The sequence below is a fragment of the Colobus angolensis genome, unplaced genomic scaffold, assembly GCF_000951035.1.
Source record: "Colobus angolensis palliatus isolate OR3802 unplaced genomic scaffold, Cang.pa_1.0 Scaffold616, whole genome shotgun sequence".
Lineage (NCBI taxonomy): Eukaryota > Metazoa > Chordata > Mammalia > Primates > Cercopithecidae > Colobus > Colobus angolensis.
The window spans coordinates 97,382-117,160 of NW_012119777.1; the positions used below are offsets into that span (position 1 = coordinate 97,382).

The 19,779-nt window shown below is 39.7% G+C and overlaps 2 pseudogenes across 1 annotated transcript; one reads left to right on the forward strand and one right to left on the reverse strand.

Annotated features, from left to right (window-relative positions):
- LOC105527300 overlaps positions 1 to 888 on the forward strand; it is a 5,571-nt pseudogene extending 4,683 nt beyond the window's left edge.
- Positions 889 to 8,358: 7,470 nt separating this feature from the next.
- Positions 8,359 to 19,056, reverse strand: LOC105527299 (annotated as a pseudogene). Its single transcript, XR_001004214.1, has 2 exons — positions 18,268 to 19,056; positions 8,359 to 8,369 (listed from the first exon to the last, which is right to left on the reverse strand). The product of XR_001004214.1 is annotated as a 60S ribosomal protein L7 pseudogene (transcript).
- Positions 19,057 to 19,779: the final 723 nt, after the last annotated feature.

The following is a 19,779-nucleotide window of genomic DNA, read 5'->3' on the forward strand; positions in this document are numbered from 1 at the left end:
AGGTTGCAGTAAGCCGAGATCATGCCACTGCACTCCAGCATAGGTGACAGAATGAGACTCCACCTCAAAAAAAAAAATTGCTTAAGGAGTCCTACATGTGGAAGCAGAACAATATCTACTGTCATAAAAGAAAGCGTAAAACTCACTGGTAGTGCTGACACAAATCAGGAAACAAAAAGAATACAAAAACCACAAAGTCATAAAAGTTAACAATAAAAAGGGAAGAAAATTACAAAAAATATACAAATTGATCACAAAACAATTTAAAAAATGGCAGGAGTAAGTCCTCACCTATCAAAAGCACTTAAGAATAAATGGTTTAAATTCCTTAATTGATAGATATAGATTGCCTTTTTTACAGATGCTGCCGCCACCAGGAGCCCTGTACAATCAGCCATGGTCAACCCCACTGTGTTGTTCAACATCGCCGTTGACAGTGAACTCTTGGGCCGAGTCTCCTTTGAGCTGTTTGCAGACAAAGTTCCAAAGACAGCAGAAAACTTTCATGCTTTGAGCACTGGAGAGAAAGGATTTGGTTATAAAGGCTCCGGCTTTCACAGAATTATTCCAGGATTTATGTGTCAGGGTGGTGACTTCACAGGCCATAATGGCACTGGCAGCAAGTCCACCTACAGGGAGAAATTTGATGATAAGAATTTCATCTGAAAGCATACAGGTCCTGGCATCTTGTCCATGACAAATGCTGGACCCAACACAAATGGTTCCCAGTTTTTCATCTGTACTGCCAAGACTGAGTGGTTGGATGGCAAGCATGTGGTCTTTGGCAAGGCAAAAGAAGGCATGAATATTGTGGAGGCCATAGAGCCCTCTGAGTCCAGGAGTGGCAAGACCAGAAAGATCACCATTGCTGACTGTGGACAACTCTAATAAGTTTGACTTGTGTTTTATCTTAGCCACCAGACCATTCCTTCTGTAGCTCAGGAGTGCACCCCTCCACCCCATTTGCTTGTGTATCCTAGAATCTTTGTGCTCTCCCTGCAGTTCCCTTTGGGTTCCATATTTTCCTTGTTCCTTTCCATGCCTAGCTGGATTGCAAAGTTGAGTTAAGTTTATGATTATGAAATAAAAACAACAACAAAAGATATAGATTGACTGAATGGACCCAAAAAGAAAACAATCCCAACTACATGTCGCCTACAAGAAACTCAATTCACCCATAAAGACACAAATAAATATAAAGTGAAGGGATGGAAAGAAACATTTTATGCAAATGGAAACCAAAAGCATATAAGAGTACTTATATCAAGCAAAAAAGACTTTACATCAGTAAACATAAAAAAGAAGCTTATTATATAATGACAAAGGAATTGATTCAAAAAGAGGATATAACAACTATAAATATATATATGACCAACACCAGATATATAAAGGAATTATTAGAGCTACATAGTGAGACAGAATCCAATATAGTGGTAGTTGAGGACTTCAACACCTCGTCTTCAATATCAGATAAATTATCTAGACAGAAAATTAACACAGAAACTTTCTACTTAGCCTGCACTATAGAAAAAACAGAACTAACAGATATTCAAAGAACATTCCATCCATCAGTCAGAGAATACACATTTTCTCATCAGTACATGAAACATTCTCCAAGACAGACCACATGTTAGACCACAAAAGAAGTCTCAATAAATTTTTTTAAATTGAAATAATATCAACTATCTTTTCAGGTCACAATGGAATAAGATGAGAAATCAATAACCATAGAACTTTGGAAAGCATACAAGTACATAAAAATTAAACAACATGGCTCCTGAACCCCCAATGAGTCAATGAAGAAATAAAAACACTTTTTGAAACAAATGAGAATGGAAACACAACACCCAGAGAACTAGGGATACACCAAAAGCAGTGCTTAGATAGAAATTTATAGCAATAAATGCTTACCTCAGAAACGTATAATTATTTTATATGAAAAGACTAATAAATGATGCTCCTCAAAGAATTAGAAAAGTAAAAAAAAAAATCCCAAAATTAGGAGAAAAAAAGAATAAAAATCAGACCATAACTAAACAAAATATAGACAAAAAGTAGAAAGGATTGATGGTACAAAAAGTTCTTGAAAAGATCAATTTCACATAGCACTAAACAAAAAATACTAGCAAACCGAACCAAACAATACATCAAAAAGATAATGCAATAATAACCACTGGGATTTATCTTGGCTAGCCACACTAACTAAGAATAAAAAAGAGATGACTGTTTACATACATACAAATAGAAATGAAAAAAGAAACATCACAGCTGATACTACAGAAATACAAAAGATCGTTACTGCTTTGAGCAACTATAAACCACCAAATTGGAAAATTTAAAGAATACAACTAAATTCCTGGACACATATAAAAATCAAGATTGAACATGGAAGAAACACAAATCCTGAATAGGCCAATAACAAGTAATGTGATTGAGTCAATAATAAAAAGTCTTTTGACAAAGAATATCTCAGCACTGTATGGCCTTCCTGATGAATTCTACCAAACTTTAAAGAAAAACTAACATCAATTCATCTCTAAATAATACAAAAAACAAAACAAAACAAAAGAAAATTCCTGATTCATTCTATAAGGCAAAAATTACACTGATACCCACGTCAGATAAAGACAAAACAAAAAACAAAAGGAAACTGTAGGCCAATATATCTGATGAACATGGATGTAAACATTCACAACAAAATACTAGCCAACCAAATCAAATGATACATCAAAAAGATAAGACAACAATATTAATTGGGATTTACCTCAGGGATGCAAAGATGGTTCAACATAAGCAAATCAATAAATGTGATACATCACCACAAATTAATGAAAGACAAAAACCATATGATCATTTCACTAGATGCTGAAAAAGCACTTGATAAAATTTAACATCAATTAATGATTTTAAAAAGTACTCTCAACAAATTAGAAATAGATTAACCATACCTCAACACAATAAAGGCTGTGTATAACAAACTCACAGCTAACATTATACTGAATACAGAAAAACTCAAAGTCTTCTATCTATGAACTAAAATAAGGCAAGATTGTCCACTTACTACTCTTATTCAACATAGTACTGGAATTCCTACCCAGAGCAATTGGCAAGAGAAAGAATTAAAAGGAATTCAGATTGGGAAAGAGGAAGCCAAATTGTTCCTCTTTGCAGATGACATGATCTCATGTACATTTCAATCCAAATCTTTTAGCACTGGTAAATAAATTTAGTAAGGTTGCAGAATGCAAAATAAATGTATAAAACTCAGTAATATTTTTATACACCATTAGTGAACTAGCTGAAAAAGAAATAAAGCAAATTCATTAAGAATAGCTACAAAAATATAAATAAAATAAAATACCTAGGAATAAATTTAACCAAGGAGGTGAAAGAGCTCTACAAAGCAGACTACAAAACACTGATGAAATAAATTGAAGAAAACACAAATGTAATGATATCACATGCTCATGAATTGGAACAATTAATACTGTTGAAATGACCATACTGCCCATAGCAATCTACAAATTCAATGCAATTCTTATCAAAATACTGATCACATTTTCCACATAAATAGAAAAAACAATCTTAAAATTTGTTTGGAGCCACAAAATTCCCTGAATAGCCAAAGTAATACTGAACAAAAAGAACAAAGATGGAGGCATTATACTGCCTGATTTCAAAGTATAATAGAAGGCTGGAGTGACCAAAAACAGCAAGGTACTGGCATCAAATCAGATACATTTACCAATGGAGCAAAATATAGAACTCAGAAGTAAATCCACATATTTACAGCCAACTGATTTTCCTCAAAGTAATTAATAACATACATTGGGAAAAGGACATTCTCTTTAATAAATGGTATGGGGAAAATTGAATATCCACACGCAAAAGAATAAAAGTAGAGCCATATCTCTCACTATACAAAAAAAAAACCCAAAATGAATTAAAGACTTAACACAAGACCTGAAACTATAAAACAACTGGAAGAAAATATAAGTGGAAACATTTTAGGACATTGGACTAGGCAAAGCTTTTATGGCAGAGACTTTAAAAGCACAGGTAACATAACCCCAAAATATATACATATATATATATATATATACACACACACACACACACACACACATATGTATATATATACATATATATATATACACACATACACACACACACACATAGACACACACATATATATGAGACTATATTAAATTAGAAAGTTTCTGTACAGGGGCCGGGTGCGGTGACTCATGCCTGCAATCCCAGCACTTTGGGAGTCCAAGGCGGGCGGATCACAAAGTCAGGAGATCGAGACCATCCTGGCTAACACAGTGAAACCCCATCTCTACTAAAAATACAAAAAATTAGCCGGGCTTGGTGGCAGGTGCTTGTAGTCCCAGCTACTCTGGAGGCCGAGGCAGGAGAATGGCTTGAACTCGGGAGGCGGAGCTTGCAGCGAGCCGAGATTGCACCACTGCACTCTAGCCTGGGTGACAGAGCCAGACTCTGTCTCAAATAAAAAAAGAAAAAGAAAAAGAAAAAGAAAGCTTCTGTACAGGAAAAGAAATAATCAACAGTGAGAAGATAATGTGTAGAATGGGAGAGAATACTTGCCAACTCTTCATTCAACAAGGAACTAATACCTCAAATAGAAAAGAAACTAAAACAATTCTACGGCAAAAAAAAAATAATCTGCAAGGAATCAGAGTAAGTATTTTTCAAAAAAAGACATACAAAATGGCCAACAAATATATGAAAAATGCTAAACATCACTAATCATCAGGAAAATGCCAAATTAAAACTGTAAGAGTTGAACAAAGAGGAAAGAAACACAAAACATGGCTGGCAGTTAAATACAGGTTTTCTTTTTTTTTTTTTTTTTTTTTGAGGCAGAGTCTCGCTCTGTCGCCCGGACTGGAGTGCAGTGGCCGGATCTCAGCTCACTGCAAGCTCCGCTTCCCGGGTTTACGCCATTCTCCTGCCTCAGCCTCCGGAGTAGCTGGGACTACAGGCGCCCGCCACCTCGCCCGGCTAGTTTTTGTATTTTTAGTAGAGACGGGGTTTCACCGTGTTAGCCAGGATGGTCTTGATCTCCTGACCTCGTGATCCGCCCGTCTCGGCCTCCCAAAGTGCTGGGATTACAGGCTTGAGCCACCGCGCCCGGCCTAGGTTTTCTTTACGTAAAACCTGAGAGGTGCTCTTGGCCATTTCCGTCATGAGCGCTTTCTTACAGACTAAGAGTATATATTGGTTTTAGGGTGAGGGGGCTTATGAGAAGCTTGGAATGTTTATGTGTGTGGAGAAGTTTATGGGGGGCTTGGAATCTCTCTGGGAGGAGGGGAGGTTGTTTTGGGGCAGAAATCTTTCCGGCCTGGAGGGGGGTTATATCGGGTCTAGCATCTTCCCTGGCCGGAGCGGGGCTTTATCTCAGGGCTAGCATATCCTCTGGTCGGGGATGAGTTTGGACTGTTTCTGGTTGGAGATGTTATTTCTTGTTTATGGTTATGCTGACCTTAGCTATTAGGCTAATGCCCTTTGGATTTAGGTGGTTTTTTAATTAAGGTGAACTCTAGAATGAGGGGCTTGTCCAAGATGGTGATGCCCCTGCTCTGTCAAAAACCACAATGAAATATTATGTCACCCTAGATAGATAGATTAGATATTATCACAATACAAAATACAAATGCTGGTGAGGATGTGGAAGAAAGGAAACACCGCACTGTTTATGGGAATATAAACTATTACAGTCATTATAGAAAACAGTGTGGATGTTTCTCAAAAAACTAAAAATAGAACTACTATATAATCCAACAATCTCACTACTGGGTAGTTTTCCAAAGTAAAGAAAGATCAGTACATTAAAGGATTACTTGGACCACCATATTTATTGTTGCACAAGTCACAATAGCTAAGATATAGAATCAATCTAAATGTTCATCAATAGATAAATATACATATATACACAAAATTGATTACTCTTCTGCCATAAAAGAGTATAAAATCCTGTCATTTCTGGCAACACTGCTGCAAAAGCAAGTAGGGCTTTAGTTCTTCCCCTTCCTGTGGAGTCTGCACTACAGATTCATGCCCTTCCCCGAGTTTTGGCCAGATTTCTCAATGGGTTCAAATTGATACAAAGTTCTGCTGGAGGTTTCCTTCTTCCTGTGGCCTTTTCCCAGTGCCTCTGGCAGCCCTCCTAAAGGACCCCTGTGAGGCAAGGCGGAAATTGCTTACTGGGGGGCCCAGCAAGCCCACAGGGCTTTTCCCACTACTTCCTCTACCTCTGTATTTCACTTGGCTCTCTAAATTGATTCAGCTCCAAGTAAGGTCAGAATCTTCTCCGTAGTCCCCGGGGTTTCGCAGGAGCAATCCACTTCCTTCAAAGGATCTATGAGTTCTCTTAGCTTTCCTTATGTATTTCTGCAGTCATTCTGGAGCAAAAGTTCATGACCTGAGACTCCATACGTTGCTCTGTCCATCCAAGTGGGAGCTGCAATCTAGTCCTGTTTCCTGTCAGCCATGATCTCCATTTCTGGCAACATTGATGAGCCTGGGGTATGTTATGTTAAGTGAAATAAGTCAGGCATTGAAAGATAAATATTACATATTCTCACTCATATGTGGAAGTTAAAAAAATATTGATCCTATGGAAGTAGAGAGTAGAATTGTGGATATTAGAGGGTAGGAAATGTAGGGCGAGGGAAGGATGGGGAGAGGCAGGTAGACGAAGAACAAATTACAGTTAGATAGGAGGAATGAGTTCTGGTGTTCTGCATCCCTGTAGGGTGAATACAGTTAACTATAATTTGTTCATATTTTCAAAAAGCTAGAAGAAAGGATTTTTGTGCTTTTTTTTTTGAAGTCTTGCTCTGTCACCCAGGCTGAAGTGCAGTGGCACGATCTCAGTTCACTGCAACCTCCGTCTCTTGGTTTCAAGCAGTTCTCCTGCCTCAGCCTCCCAAGTAGTTGGGACTACAGGCACCCACCACCACGCCAGGCTAATATTTGTATTTTCAGTAGAGATGAGATGTCACCATATTGGCCAGGCTGTTCTCAAACTCCTGACCTTGTGATCTGCCTGCCTTGGCCTCCCAAAGTGCTGGGATTACAGGTGAGAGCCACGGGGCCCAGAAAAAGAAAGGATTTTTAATGTTCTTAATGCAAGGAAAAGACACATATTTGAGGTGATGAATATGATAATTACCCTGATTTTATCATTACACATTGTATACATGTATTAAAAATCACTGTATCTCTTGAATATGCAAAATTTTGTGTCAAGTAAAAAGAAAAGAAAAAGTTAAATAAAAACGAACTGGTTGGGCACGGTGGCTCATGCCTGTAATCCCAGTGAGTGGTAACAATGTGCTAGCAGCCCTCACTCTTGGCGCCTCCTCCGCCTCCGTGTCCACTCTGGTGCACTTGAGGAGCCCTTCAGCCAGCCACTGAACTGTGGGAGCCCCTCTCTGGGCTGGCCAGGCCAGAGCGGGTTCCCTCTGCTTGCAGGGAGGTGTGGAGGGAGAGGAGGGGGCAGGAACTGGGGCTGCCCACGGTGCTCACAGGCCAGTGCCAGCTCCAGCGGGCGCCCGCGGACTGCACTTGGAGCATCTGGCGAGCCCAGGAGAGTGACGGACTCAGCACCCGGGCCAACAGCTGCAGAGGTTGCGCTGGGTCCCCCAGCACTGCCAGCAGGCATGTACCGCGCTCCAATCCTCACCCAGTCTCAGCTGCCTCCCCGAGGGGCAGGACTCGGGACCTGCAGCCCGCCATGTCCGAACCTTTCAGCCACCGTGGGCTCCTAGGAAGCCCAGGCCTCCTGATGGGTGCTGCCCCCTGCTCTGTGGTGCCTGGTCCCATCCACCGTCCAAGGGCTGAGGAGTGCGGGCACAGGGCACGGGACTGGCAGGCAGCTCTGCCTGCAGCAACAGGGCGGAATCCACTAGGTGAAACCAGCTGGACTCCTGAGTCTAGTGGGGACTTGGGGAACTTTTATTTCTAGCTAAGGGATTGTAAACGCACAATCAGTACTCTGTATCTAGCTCAAGGTTTGTAAATACACCAACCAGTACTCTTTAGCTAACCTTGTGGGGACTTGGAGAACTTTTCTGTCTAGCACTCTGTGTCTAGCTAAAGGATTTTAAGGGTACCTATCAGCACTCTGTGTCTTGCTCTGGGGTTGTAAATACACCAATCAATACTCTGTGTCTAGCTCAAGGTTTGTAAATACACCAATCTGTATCTAGTTAACCCAATGGGGACTTGCAGAACTTTTCTGTCTAGCACTCTGTGCCTAGCTAAAAGATTGTAAACAAACCAATCAGCACTCTGTCAAAATGGACCCATCAGCTGTCTGTAAAACAGACCAATCAGCTCTCCATAAAATGGACCAATCAGCAAGATGTGGGAGGGGTCAGATAAGGGAATAAAAGCAGGCTGCCCCAGTCAGCACTGGAAACCCGCCTGGGTTCGCTTCCACCGTGTGAGAGCTTTGTTCTTTCACTCTTTGCAATAAATCTTGCTGTTGCTCACTCTTTGGGTCCACGCCATCTTTGAGAGCTGTAACATTCACCGCAAAGTTCTGCTGCTGAAGTCAACGAGACCACGAATCCACCAGAAGGAAGAAACTGCAGACACATCTGGACATTTGAAGGAGCAAACTCTGGACACACCATCTTTAAGAACTGTAGCAGTCACTGTGGGGGTTCGCGGCTTCATTTTTGAAGTCAGTGAGACCAAGAACCCACCATTTCCAGACACACTTTCATTGTTACAGTTCCACAAAGTTTTCAGCTTCTTCCTGATTGTGAGACATTTTTATATTCGCAAAATTATCTATTGTATTGAGATTCTAAAGATATTAGCATAGAATGGTATAACTTTAATAATTTCTTTCATTGATTACTAATGAACCAGATTTCACTCATAATTTTATTAGTTGCTTGTGCTTTTACTAAAATTTGTGTAAAATTATCACATTTATGTTAAATTATCCTTCTATAATAACTTATTTTAGTATATTTTATTTCCTTTTAAATTGTATTAAAGAGCAAGTGTTCCATATGTGAAAGGAGGCAACAATTTGGAGAAAGGAAAGGGCTGGGATAACTACCCAAATCTGAAATATTTGGCCTGGTTTTTAAGAAGACCACATGCTGCTCCCTTTGCATCCACTTGTGACCCTAACTAGTAGTAATTTAAGAGTGGAAGACTCACAGAAAAAGGGGCAGGCTCAGGGAAGGGAAGAAACTGCTATTAGAGCCAATTAAACCAACATAGTCTTGAGAATTTTCCATTCCAAGTCCCATAGCCGCAGCACCACTCTGTCAGTGAAGACAACCAATGTATTTTTGTTCTACGTAAGACCAATGTAACGAGTTGTTTGATAAACAGGAAGACTTGAGGCTTCTTAGAACACCTAAGTAGCAGGCACTACTTTTAACACATCATCAGTTTACTTCAGCTTTCCTACAACATATTTAATACCCAAAATGGACTCAGGTCTCATATTCAATAAGTGTACTATAAGAGAGTATAACTTTGATAAAGATGATTACTCAGCATAACAGCATGTTTGAGAGCTAATTGTATTAATTAGCATTCATTTAACTACTATGAAAGGATTTTACCCCATTACATGAAAATAATAGGAGCTTTTTAATTAAGTTTCCAATATTCTCAGAAAGAACGGATAACACTTAGCATCTGTGATGGTTAATTCTATGTGTCAAATTGACTAGGCCACAGTGCTCAGGTATTTGGTCAGAATGTCTAAATATTGCTATAAAAGTGATTTTTTTTTAGATGAGATCAACATTTAAACCAGTAGAGTTTGAGTGAAGCAGATCACTCTCCATACTGTAGTTGGGCTTCATCCAATCAGCTGAAGGCCTTAAAGGGAAAAAAGACACAGGCCCTTTGAGAAAGAGATTTCTGCTTCCAGAGTGCCTTTAAACTTGAGCTGCAACATCAATTCTTCCCTCGATCTTCAGCCTCCTGGCTGCAGATTTACTTTTTACTTTTTACTTTTTTTTTTTGCTAGCCTCAACAATTGTGTGAGCCAATTTCTTAAAATAAATCTCTCTCTCTCACACATACACACATATATATATATACACACACACACACATACCCTATTGGCTCTGTTTCTCTGGAGAATGCTGACTAATTTAGATTTTGGTACCAAGAGTGGCTCTAGATAAACAGAATCTTAAGGATGAGTTTTCTGAATTGGTTCGGGGATTTCTTAAATTTTTTAAAAAATATCAAGATTTAATGACATTAATAATTCTACTTTCAGTATTAAAGACAGCACTGACTATATTGCATACCTAAAAATTTGCTAAGAGGGTACACCTTATGTTAAGTATTCCTATAAGTAGCCGGGCGCGGTGGCTTACGCCTGTAATCCCAGCACTTTGGGAGGCCAAGGAGGGGGGATCACCTGAGGTCGGGAGTTCAAGACCAGCCTGACCAACATGAAGAAACCGCATCTCTACTAAAAATACAAAATTAGCTGTTCGTGGTGGCGTATCCCTGTAATCCCAGCTACTCAAGAGGATGAGACAGGACATTGCTTGAACCTGGGAGGCGGAGGTTGCAATCAGCTGAGATCGTACCATTGCACTCCAGCCTCGGCAACGAGCAAAACTCCATCTCAAAAATAATAATAATAATAAAATGAATAAAAGTGTTCCTATAAGAAAAGAGAGAGAAGGGGGGTAGGTGGAGAGAGAGAGTAGGAGAAAACTTTTGGTGGTGATAGATATGTTTATGGCATTAGTTGTGGTGACAGTTTCATAAGTATATGCTTATGTTCAAACTCATCAGGTTGTATATATTGGATATATGTAAGCTTTGGTATGTCAGTCATACCTTAATATTTTCTTTTTTTTTTCTCCCTGTAAAGAAAGCACTGATAGTTCTTGGCATAATGTATCAGTAGACATATGCAAAATATCACCACTAGGTACTGTAAATAAAATATTTATAGGGCAACCATGTATCATACCTTTGAACATCTTGTCAAACTAGCAAGTATAATGACATTGGATGGTTGTTCCTAATGTTACTGGGCAATGTGGAGAAAGAAATGGAAGCACTCAGGGATTCCAATAGCCTGTTCAGGGGCTACATAAATAGTGCAAGAATTACTATATCTGCCTTGAAGAGATCCTTATCTACTGTAGATGAGATTGCTAAAAGCAAAACCCACCCTCTTTTTCTGTGAGTGGCTAAATTATAACACGAATGGAATTTCCATCCTTGCAGGGTATCTGCTGTTTAAATGAAGGCACTGATTGGAGAGAAATAAGAACATGCAACTCAGAATGGTGACATATGAAAAGGTCCTACTGAAGCTAGGAACATTGAACCCCTAAATTATGGTGTCTTCCTTGCCGGTATAAGAAGCTGCTCCACTGCCACCCCATCTCAGAAGATTAAGCTTGCTTTTCCTGAGGTAACTCTAATGGCCTTCCCTGAGGTAGTTGCCTTGTAAGACACGGCCAATTCTCCTAAGAATTGATGCTCAACACCCCTCTTTGCTTTTACACTTGTAACTAGAGTCAAGTCACAGAAAGTGCCAAAGATGAGATACAAAGTGTGATCTATGAGGAGGTATGTTACACTCCATTATAATCACATGCTTTTTCCAACTTACATAAACAGAAATCTAGGGAATATGTGTAGAAACAGATATTAAGGTTGTGAGATAATGGTTGAAAGAACAGATTTAGTATGTCAGCTCAGGGGTTTAAAAAGGACTTAAACAGTTTGGTTGATTGGCTGAAACATAGACCAGAGGATGTCCTCCACTAAATAAAAATGAAATGCCAATCCAGTCCATTTGCCCAGAGACTTGAAAAGCTGGTATACTGTAAAGAAAAGTATTCAAAATCTTAGGGATATTGAATATCCCTAAGTGGATTTATTATTCAAGACCTGGTCACATACCCTGGGTAGATTAAGAGGACACATCTTTTACCAGTACTGTGAAGGGAGCCCCAGCTCTGTGATTGCTCTTCGCTGTAGGTCAGAAATTACAGTGGAAACTTGCTGACACTGAACTGGGAAACCTAGATGCAATAGCGGTAATTGCATCCTGAGGTTTAGGGGCTAAATGGCGGCAATTAAACATTAAGGCAAGTTGGGCATGGTAACCATAATGGACAATAGAGTCAAAGCAGCAATCAGAATAATTGGGAAACTCTACCAATTTGGGAACTCTATCCAAATCTATTACATCATCTGGAAAAGTGGAAGAGTTCCAGGTCATTTGAACAAAAATTCAGCTAGAATTATAAAAATGGAGTATCATAGGCTCCCAATCAATTTCCAAATTTGAGCCAGTTTCCAGACTCAGAACTTCACTAATGAAGAAAAGTTTCAGTCATCCTGAGGAAGAACCCCACTACATTGCCAAAAATTTACACTGTTGATCTTTCTCTCAACCTTCCCCAAAGGGAACTATGAATTTTCACTAGAGTCACTGTGCATTGGGAAAATTAAATAAACTCTTTGGGGTTTATTAGACCCTGGTTCTGAACTGATACTAATTCCAGGAGACACAAAATGTCACTGTGGCCCACCAAACAGACTAGGAACTTATGGTGATGAAGTAAACAACAAAGTTTTCGCACAGTTTCACCTTAACCAGGGGTCCAGTGAGTCCCAAACCCATTCTATGATAATATCCCCAGTCCCCAGAATGTAAAATTGGAATAGATGTATTCAGCAAATGGCAGAATTTTCACATTAGTTCTCTGACCTATGGAGTGAGAACTATTGTGGTAGAAGAGGTAGAAGCCACTAGAACTGCCTGTACCTAGAAAAATAGTAAGCAAAAAGCCATACCATATTTCAGAAGAGATTGCAGAGATTAGTGCCACAATCAAGGACTTAGAGCAACCAGAGGTGGTGACTCCCACCATATCCCCATTTGGCTTTTTGTTCTCTGCAAAAGACCAATGCATTTTGGATAATAATGGGAATATTGTAAGCTTAGTCAGGTGATGAATTTAATTGCAGCTTTTATACCAGATGGGCTATGATTGCTTGAGCAAATTAACACATCTCCTGGTACTTGATAGGCACTGTTAAACTGGCAAATGCTTATTTTCTACATATCTGATAGTAAAGATCACCATAAGCAGTTTGCTTTCAGATGGTCAGCGCCAGATATAGGATGTCCTAAGAGGTATATTAATTCATCAGGACTATGACATAATTTAGTGCACAGGGATCTTGAAATTTTTTTTTTTTTTTGAGACCGAGTCTGGCTCTGTAGCCCAGGCTGGAGTACAATGGCATGATCTTGGCTCACAGCAATCTCCACCTCCCGGGTTCAAGCGATTCTGCCTCGGTCTCCTGAGTAGCTGGGATTACAGGCGCCCACCACCATACCTGGTTAATTTTTTGTATTTTTAGTAGAGACAGGGTTTCACTCTATTGGCCAGGCTGGTCTTGAACTCCTGACCTCATGATCTGCCCACCTCAGCTTCCCAAAGTGCTGGGATTACAGGCGTGAGCCACCATCCCAGGCCATTGATCATCTTTTCCTTCCATCACATAACACACTGACCCATTACACTAATGACATTATGCTGACTGGATCCAGTAAGCAATACATAGCAGCTACTCTAAACTTATTGAAAAGACACTTGTGTCTCAGAGGGTGAAAAGTAAGTTAAATAAAACTTCATGGGCCAGCAGCCGCACTTCTGTGTAAACTCAACTGGAGGGCACAGCTTCCCCGTGTCCTGGAAAACATGATCCCACTCGACCCTACCCCTACCCCCACGCTACAGGTAGCCAAGTGGGCAATGCTTGATAGAGCTTCCAACCCAGTGGTCCAGCATCAATGTGAACTCAGCCAGGGAGAGTCCCTTGTTGTCCCAGGAAGCACCTGACAGCAGGTGGGCAACCCCATCCATGGCTGCTGCTGATAGCCAGGCAAGCAACACCTGATAGAGCTTGTGGCCTAGTGGTCTTGCTTCTGTGGGAACTCAGTTAGTGAGCACAGCCTACTATTGTTGCAGGAAGCACCCAGATGGCAGAGCAGGTGACGACACCCACCCCCACCACTGGTAACCAGGCAAGACATGCCTGCTAGAGCTTCTAGCCCACTGGTCCTACTTCTGCCTGAATTTGCTGAGGAGTACAACCTCCTCCTGCTGCCCTGGAAACACCCAGATGCCAGGGATGGCAACTCCACCCACTTTCACCTCTCATAGCCAGATGGGCCACACCAACTATCACTTCTAGCCCAGTGGTCCCACTTCTGCCTGAACTCTGCAGGCAGACACATTTCCATGTTTCCCTGGGAAGCACATGAACAGCAGATTAGGACTGACAAAACAAGGATGCAGCTTCTCTGCCAACTATAGGACCTATATGAGGGAGCCCCATGGAACAGAACATCCAACAAAAGAGACCACATGCAGTGGCTCATGCCTATAATCCCAGTACTTTGGGAGGCCAAGGCAGGTGGATCACAAGGTCAGGATTCAAGACCAGGCTGGCCAAGATGGTGAAACCCTGTCTATACTAAAAATACAAAAATTAGCCAGGCGTGATGGTGGACACCTGTAATCCCAGCTACTTGGGAGACTGAGGCAGAGAATTGCTTGAACCCAGGAAGCGGAGGTTGCAGTGAGCCAAGATCGCACCACTGAGCTCCAGCCTAGGCAACGGAGCCAGACTCTGTCTCAAAAAAAAAAAAAAAAAAAAAAAAAAAAAAAAAATCGGGATGAAAACAGTAATCAGAGGGAACGCCTCCAAGACCCAGGAGTGGACTAGAATTGAAACCAGTCAAACATACCTAACTTATACCATAATCAAATCTTCAAGGGCATCAAAGAAGATAAAAGCAAAACAAAACAATAACAACAATAAAAACAGGACAGCAACTTCAAAGACTGAAGGAACATCCTCCCTGCAAGATGCGAAAGAACTAGCACAAGAACTCTGGAAACTTAGAGTTCTTGTGCAGGTATCTATCTTCTTACCTTCAAATGACCACGCTATTTTCTAGCAATGGTTCTTAACCAGTTTGAAACGGCTGAAATCAGAATGTAGACAGAAATGAAGATCATTGACATTAAGGAGATAGATGAAACCCAATCCAAGGATTCTAAGCAATGCAATAAAGTGATACAGAAGAAGAAAGATAAAACAGCCATTTTAGGAAAGAACCAAACTGAGCAGATTAAGGTGAAAAACTCACTTCAAGAATTTCAGAATACAATTGCAAGTATTAACAGCAGAGTAAACCAAGCTGAGAAAAGAAGCTCAGAGCTCAAAGACCTACTCTCTGAAATAACTCAGTCAGACAAAATGAAGAAAAACAATACAGAATGAACAAAAACCTCTGAAAAATATGGGATCATGTAAAGAGACAAAAATCTGACTCTGGCATCCTCAAAAGATAGGGAGAGAAAGCAAGCAAGTTGAAAAAAATATGTTTCAAGGTATTGTTCATGAAAATTTCCCCAACCTCATTAGACAGGTCAACATTCAAATTGACGAAATACAGAGAACTCCTGTGGAATACTACTAAAGACAATCTCCAAGACATAGTCATCAGATTTTCCAAGGTTGAGATGAAAGAAAAAATGTTAAAGGCAGCTAGAGAGAAGGTTCACTTACAAAGGGAATCCAGTCAGGGTAACAGTTAACCCATCAGCAGAAACCCTATAAGCCAAAAGAGAATAGGGGCCTATATTCAGCATTCATAAATAAAAGAATTTCCAACCAAGAATTTCATATCCAGTCAAACTAAGTTTCATAAGTGAAGCAGAAATATGATGTTTTTTAGACAAGCAAATGCTAAGTGATTTCATTACCACCAGACCTGTCTTACAAGAGATCCTAAAGGGAGTGCTAAACATGGGAAGGAAAGACTATTACCAGCCAATACAAAAACATACTTAAGTACACAGACCAATGACACTGTAAAGCAACTACACAAACAAAGTCAACATAATAAGCAGCTAACAACATGTTGAAAGGATCAAATCCAAACATAGCAATGCTAACCTTGAATGTAAATGGGCTAAATGTCCAATTAAAAGGCACAAAGTGACAAGTTGAATAAAGAAGCAAGAGCCAATGGTATGCTGTCTTTAAGAGACCCATCTCACACACAACAATACTTATAGACTCAAAGTAAAGGGACAGAGAAAAATCTACCAAGCAAGCAAACAAACAAACCACCACCACCACCATCAACAACACACGCACACACACACACCCACAAAACCTAGAAGAAAGCAGGGTTTGCTATTCTAATTTCAGACAAAACAGACTTTAAACAACAAATACCAAAAAAGACAAGAGCATTACATAATAGTAAAAAGTTCAATACAACAAGAAGACCTAACTATCCTAAATATATACCCAACACACCCAGATTAATAAAGAAAATTCTTAGAGACCTACAAAGAACTTAGATAACCATATAGTAATAGTGGGAGACTTCAACATCTCACTGACATACTAGATGGATCGCCAAGACAGAAAACTAGCAAAGATATCCAGGACCTGAACTCAACATGTGACCAAATGGACCTAAGAGACATCTACAACACACTCCTCCCAAAGACAATAGAAAATACTTTATTTTCATTTGCACATGGCATATACTCTAAAATTGACCATATAATCAGACATAAAACAGTCCTTAGCAAATTTAAAAAAAAATGAAATCATACCAACCGTACTCTAAGACTACAGCACAATAAAAATAGAGACCAATACTAAGAAGTTCACTCAAAACTCTATAATTACATAAAAATTAAACAATCTGCTCCTGAGTAACTTTTGGGTAAATAATGAAATTAAGGCAGAAATCAAGAAATTCTTTGAAACTAATGAGAACAGTGATATACTATAATAGAATCTCTGGGACACAGCAAAGGTATTGTTGAAAGGGTAGTTTATAGCACTTGATGCCCACATCAAAGAGTTAGAAAGATCTCAAATTAATAGCCTAATCTCACAACTAGAGGAATTAGAGAAACAAGAGCAAACTAACCCAAAGGTAGCAGAAGACAAGAAATAACCAAAATCAGAGCTGAACTAAAGGAAATTGAGATGTGAAAAACTGTACAAAAGATCAACAAATCCAGGAGTTGGGTTTTTGAAATAATTAGTAAGATAGATAAACCACTAGCTAGAATAATAAATGAAAAAAAAAAGAGAGAAAATCTGAATAAATACAATCAGAAATGACAAAGGGGATATTACCACGGACCATCACAGAAAAATTTAAAAACACTCAGGGACTACTATGAACACTTCTATGCACACAAGCTAGAAAACTCAGAAGAAATGGATACACTCATTGAAACACACAACCCCCCAAGATTGGACCAGGATGAAATTGAATCTCTGAGCAGACCAACAATGAGTTCTGCCATTGAATTAATAATAAAAAGCCTATAAACCAGAAAAATCCCAGGACAAGATGGATTCACAGCAGAATTCTACCTGATATATAAGGAAGAGCTGGTACCATTCCTACTGCAACCAATGTGAAAACTTGAAGAAGCACTCCTCTGTTACTCATTCTGTGAGGTAAACATCATCCTGATACTCGAACCTGGCAGACACACACACACACACACACACACACACACACACTTCAGGCCAATATCCCTGATGAACATAAATGCAAAAATCCTCAACAAAATACTGCAAACTGAATCCAGCAGCACCTCCAAAAGCTAGTCCACCATGATCAAGTAGGCTTTATCCCTTGGATGCGAGGTTGGTTCAATACATGCAAATCAATAAATGTGATTCACCACACAAAACCAAAGACAAAATCCACATAATAATCTCAATAGATGCAGAAAAGGCTCTTAATAAAATTCAATGTCCCTTCATGTAAAAAGCCCTCAACAAGCTAGGCATTAAAGGAACACACTTTAAAATAATAAAAGCCAGTCATGACAAACCCACAGCCAACGTCATACTGAATGGGCGAAAGGTGGAAGCATTTCTCCTGAAAATGGGTACAAGATATAGATGCTGTCTCTTACCATTCCTGTTTAAGTTCAACATAGTACTGGAAGTCTTAGCCAGATAAATAAGGTAAGAGAAAGAAATAAAAGGCATCCAAATAGAAGAGAGGAAGTCAATCGATTTATTCCTTTTCACAGATGATAGGATTCCATATCTAGAAAACCACATAGTCTCTGTCCAAAGCTCTCTCTTTTTTTTTTTTTTTTTCATTTTGAGAGCAGGTACTGTTTATCAAGCTGAGGAGACTCGAAAAATAATCATGGTAGACACCTTAGTTCATTCTTCTAATAAGCCTGTTGATCTGGTCCTCCTTGTTGCCAGCATCTCCACCTTCTACAAAATGGGTGGTCTTTTTCTTCATTCCACCTCGTGGAGAAGATAATTTGAAGGGCCACAGGAAGTTATTTGCCTCTTTGAAGCGTTTTCCAACAGTATAGATCTCATGAATCAGATCCTCCATGCAGATGATGCCATATTTACCAAGAGATCGAGCAATCAAAGCGTTATCTGTCAAAGCAATTCACTTCTTATTGATTTTGCCATAACCACGCTTGTAGATTAGCTCATTTACTGACTTCAGATTGGGGTATCCCCATGCAATATATGGTTCTACAATCCTCAGCATGTTAATCGAAGCCTTGTTGAGCTTCGCAAAGGTTCCATTGAAGATTTGACGAAGGCGAAGAAGCTGCAATACCTTTCGGACCTTTGGGCTCACGCCATTGATAACTCTGATCCTGATGACAAACGCCAATTTGGGTTCAGCAGGTACATAGAAGTTGCCAGCTTTTCTTGCCATGCTCGCCATTCGAATTTCAGTTCTGTACATCTGCCTATATTCCTTGTGATAGTGCTTCGCTTTTTCATAGATAAGCTTCCTCCTTGCCTTTCGAAGCATCTTTTGGGCAAACTTCTTTCTCAGGCGCTTGATCTTCAGCTCTGCGAAATTCCTTCGCTTTTTCTTAAGGGTTTCTGGCACAGCAGGATCCTTCTTCTTCTTCTCTTCTGCACCCTCCATGGTTCCAGCCAGAAAAAGAGCCCAAAGCTCTTTAATTTGACAAACAACTAAGGAGAGTCTCGGGATACAGAATCAACGTACAAAAATCATTTCTATACACCAACAACATCCAAGCTGAAAGCCAAATTGGGAATGCAATCCCATTCACAATAGCCACAAAAACAAGAAAATACCTAGGAATACAGTTGCACAGGGAGATGAAAGATCTCTACAATGAGAATTTTAAAACACTGCTGAAAGAAATCGGAGATTAACACAAACAAACGGAAAAACATTCCATGCTCATGGACTGGAAGAATCAATATTGTTAAAATGGCCATACTACCCAAAGCACTTTACAAATTCAGTGCTACTCCTATCAAACTTCACAGGACCAGAAAAAAACTATTCTAAAATTCATATGAAATCAAAAAAGAACCCAAATAGCCAAGGAATTAGAATGCAAAAAGAACAAAGCTGGAAACATCACATTACCTGACTTCAAACCACACTACAAGGTTACAGTAATCAAAACAGCATGGTACTGGTGTAAAAGCAGACATATAGACTGATGGAACAGAATACAGAGCCCAGAAATAATGCTGCAAGCCTGCAACCATTTGATCTTAAACCAAGTTGACAAAAGCGAGAAATAGAGAAAGGATCCCCTATTCAATAAACGGGGCTGAGAGACCTAGCTTGCCATATGCAGAAGATTGAAACTGGACCCCTTCCTTATATCATATACAAAATTCAACTCA